This window comes from Poecile atricapillus, chromosome 2 (genome assembly GCF_030490865.1).
Source record: "Poecile atricapillus isolate bPoeAtr1 chromosome 2, bPoeAtr1.hap1, whole genome shotgun sequence".
Taxonomy (NCBI): domain Eukaryota; kingdom Metazoa; phylum Chordata; class Aves; order Passeriformes; family Paridae; genus Poecile; species Poecile atricapillus.
In genome coordinates, this window is record NC_081250.1 from 51929789 (window position 1) to 51934632 (window position 4844).

A 4844-nucleotide genomic window follows, 5' to 3' on the forward strand; every position below is an offset into this window, starting at 1 on the left:
GGAAGGGAAGGGAAGGGAAGGGAAGGGAAGGGAAGGGAAGGGAAGGGAAGGGAAGGGAAGGGAAGGGAAGGGAAGGGAAGGGAAGGGAAGGGAAGGGAAGGGAAGGTGCAGGATAAACACAACCAATCCAAACCAACCACCACACCTGAGCTTGGCTTCATGACACTTTTATTCTTCCTGAGTAAAAGTTCATTACATGGGCTTGTGCCTTGTTGTCCCCATCTCTTTGTCACTGTGGACATACATGGGCTGTGACAGGCTATGCAGTGGGTCAGGAATTAGGTGGGCAAGGGCATAAAGTGCAGAACAGACAGTGAGAGCAATGCAATTAGCAGTATTAATGTTCATTATCAGACAACTCACATTACTGCTCACACATCCTGAATACAGCGTGCTGTGATAGTGTCACCAGACACCAGCACAGGCTGGGGGCTGACCTGCTGGAATGGAGCTCTGTGGAGAAGGCCCTGGGGATCCTGGTGGACAAAAAGCTGTCCATGAACCATGTCCATGAGAGGGGACCATATGAACGCATGGATATATGTGAAGGGAGGGTGTCAAGAGGATGGATCCAGGCTCTTCTCAGTGGTGCCAAGCAATAGGACAAGAGGAAATGGGCATAAACATGGATGCACAGGAAACTCCATCTGCATTATGAGGAAGAATTTCTTTACTGTACAGATGACCAAGCAGATGGGCCACAATTGCCCAGAGGTTATGGAGTCTCCCTTACTGGAAATTTTCAAGAACAGTCTGGATGCAATACTGTGTCATTTGCTCTAGGATGACCCTGCTTGAGCAGGGAGGCTGGACCAAGTGACCCACTGTGGTCCCTTCCAATCGGACCCATTCTGTGATTCTGTGTTAGCTCTACTTCCACTGATATCTCATTAACTGACAGCCTGCTCAAACTGTATTTGCTGCAAAGATACAGAGTTTTATCATTTCTGGTTGAATGAAGGTATGGTATATAGTACCATACTAGTATCAGGGTGTAAGACACCTCAGCAAAGTACAGAAATGAGGCAGGAGCTTGTTTTTATGTAGGAAAATTGTACTGTTTAATGACAAAGATTTTGGATATAATATACCTCATTCCATCATAGTCCTTTTGTCCTTACCCTCAGGGACTGTAAAACTTACTGAGGGAAGAAATGCTTAGTTTTGGTACTTGTTAAAGTTTGTGAGAAGCCACAGTTGTCTCTACGTGAAGTTACAACAAAATGACAGACGGTTTTAAGCAGGAAGTGAATTCTACCCTTTGAAATTATCTCCTAGTTGGCAATGGAGGCACCACATTCCCCAGGAGCTCAGCAGAGATTTGCGAGAGGGGAAAGAACAACTACACCATGAGTAAATCTGAATAATACTTTTGTCAATACAGTGTAGTTATTCCTATGAAACCCTGATAACGTTGTTCAGTTTATCTTATCAATTTCTGTGTTTATCTTCAGTACTGAAAGAATTTGCCATACCTTTTTTCTCTTGTAATTACTGTAGATGTTAATCAAAATGCACAAACCCAGTTTTTTACCCTGCTTTACACTGGACAAAAATTGTGAGTCTTTTCAAAGAGAAGCTGTAATACAGAAAATAGATGGTTCACTCTTTCTCCCATCCAATGGGTGCAATTAATCTTTGCATGCTAAAAACCACTACAGCCACACAGGTTTTATTTTTAAACTGATTTTTTTTGTTGCCTACTTTCATTAATGTATAAGCTAGTGCTGTGAATCCCTAACAGAGGTTAAATGATTTTAAAAGTCTGTTCCTGATTTCAGAGAATTTCCACTGAAAAGTACCACAGTGAACTGTGACTGGTGACTGAGATGATAGATAAATCTAACATGTATATAAAAAATAAAAAGAAAGAACATGTAGGAACCCTCCTGAGATAACACCTTGGTCATGTGTTGAAATACTGACTGTGCGATTTATTATAATTTAGGTTTAATTTCAACACTCGTGTTTATTGGTGTTATCCTTTTTAAGTGCTGTTATACAAACAAACAAACAAACACACTTCTGGATTCTGCACCTCGGATAGGGCAGCTTGGGATGTATGGACAGGTAGGAGAATGAGATGCTGAAGAGCATCACCACAGAAAGGGACCTGGGGGTCCTGGTTGACAGAAAGTTGAATGTGAGTCAGCAGTGCCTGCACAGACAGGAGGGCCACCCATGTCCTGGGGTGCATCAGGCACAGCACTGCCAGCTGGACAAGGGAGGGAATTGTCCTGCTCTGCTCTGCACTGGGGTGGCCTCACCTTGAATACTGTGTGCAGTTTGGGGTGTCACAATATAAGAAAGATAGAAAGCTATTAGAGAGCACCCAAAGGAGAGCAACAAGAATGGTAAAAGACCTTGAGAGGAAGCCATAGGAGGAGATGCTGAGGTCACTTGGTCTGTTCAGCCTGGAGAAGACTGAGGATAGACCTCACTGCAGTTACTACTTCCTCATGAACAGAAGAGGAGGGGCAGAGACTGATGTCTTCTCTGTGGTGACCAGTGACAGGACCTGAGGGACTGGCTTGGAGTTGCATCAGGGAAGGTTTAGGTTGGATATTGGGAAAAGGTTCATCCCCCAAAGGGTGGTTGGGCACTGGAACAGGCTCCCCAGGGAAGTGGTCACAGCACCAGTCTGACAGAATTCAGTAAGTGTTTGGACAATATTCTTGGGAACATGGAGTGACTCTTGGGGTGTCCTGTGCAAGGCCAGGTGTTGGACTCAATGATCCTGATGAGTTCCTTCCAACTCAGCATATTCTGTGATTCTGTAAACAGTGTAAAGCAAAGAGAAAGATAATCTGTGTAAAAATGCATCCATTTTCATCAAGGACATTCTCTAGAAGTAGCATGATCCAAGGTTTAAATAGAGCTCTTGAGTGATAACCCTAGCTCTGCTACTAACACTCCGCCCAAGGCAAATTATTTTACATCTATAAAATGGAAATGATAGCTACTAACCTGCTTTACAGGAGATTTGCAAAGATAAATTAGTTAATGTGTGCAATATTTTCAACATGCAAAGTGCCATAAAGCTCCATGAATTTTTATCTCAGCCCTTGCTTTAAAACCTGAGTGAGGAGTCATAGAATACAAACTACAATGCAAAATACAAAGCTGACAATCTCAAACATCATGCAAAATCTGAGCAAACCAGATTGTAAAACTCTGCTAATTCATCTCTAATTAATTTCTTCTCTTACAGTAAAAGTCCTGCCCATTAAAATCCCTTTTGCAACTCGCAGAGAAGAGCAGCGTTGTCATTGAAGAATGGTTGCTGATAATTTTTTGGGAGGGACAAATGCTGACCCACTCTTGATGGATAATGAAAAGCAACACTGTTTTTTTCATGTCAAGAAAGGATCCAGCAGCAGGGATTTTTTTTATTCTTGAGAGGATTTTGAAACTCTATTCTGTTTTGAGGGAATGTGGAAGAGATAGGAGAATTAATCCTGCTTTTTCCACTGGTAGGGAAATCAGTTATTCATCCTCTTAGAGTCACTTCTCTCCATGTGTGGCAAAGTAACCAGCTCAGGGGGACAGGCAAGTGGTGGTGAGCAACTGCAGTCAGATTCTGCAATCCAGAAGTATCTTCATGTGGAAGAACTACCAGACTACATGATCTTCACTTCATAGGTCAGCATGTTTATGTTGAATATATAGAAGACAAGATATATATTTATATACATATATACACATACTATAAAGCAAGCAAATTAAAAGAAAGCTGAAGACAGATGTTGCATTGAGTATTTTCACTATGAACTATCAATTTAAAAACTGGTGATCTAGAGGTTGGCCTTTGTTCCATGACCTTTGATCCATGCACACATGCAGCCACTAATAAAATTTTGCAACATGAATATTGCATGCTCTTAGTAAAATTCATGTTTGCTTCAAAGGAGTTATACCAAAGGCAATCACTGGGTATGTGACCAGCTGTTTAGGGAATATGTCATGTTTGAATTCAAACCATTTCAGAAATTGCTCAGTTGTGTAAAAAAGGCCTGAAATTCCTGCCTGTGGTAAGCTTCTCAAACTTCAGTCTTAGAGTTCCTTTACATGTCTCATGACCTTGGCAAGCAGAGCACAATGCTACAAAAGTAACACATTTGTGCTCCAAAGGTGGGAGGCTGGAATTTATGGCAGCTTGCTGTGCAGCTCCTTCAGCAGTATTGCACTGCCAGCAGCAGATGAGAGTCTCCAGTAGTGGATATCTGCAGTGTGGGAAAAAAAATTTAAAGGGGAATTTGTCTAGTCTCCCCTTGCTCACCCTCAAATGAAGCAATGAAGGAGGTGTTTAGTTAGGATCGAACAATTGAATTTATGTGCATTTATGTAAGGGCAGTACTTGATTGGGGAGGGCAGGGAGGCAGGTTGGTGAAGTAAGTATGAAATGTTCCTGCTCATTATAGCAGGTAGAATCACAAAAATTATGCAAAGCAAGTATTTGTTCTTCAGCATGTTAGGACAAGATTTGGACCAATTTCTCCTCTGAATTCATATGCAAAAATGTTTTGTTTTGTTTTTTTCCTATGTTTGGTTTTGATTTGTCACTTTGAATCCTTTCTTCTAATAGATTTTAAAAACCCTATTGCCTTCTACAGTGGTAGATTGATACCCACTGTGCGTGTATAGGGGCACATTTTTATTTATTATTTACCTACAGAACTTATTTGAAGTTCATTTTTTGGTTGCCTTAATTGCATTTCCTTTATTATAACGCAAGCTGTAATCACTGTGTGATGAGGATGCTTTGCAAATCTTCCCTCCGTAGAAGCTGATCTCTTTTTCCTAGGTCTCTCTCACTTTAAAGATCCTCCTATTTGTCTAAATAA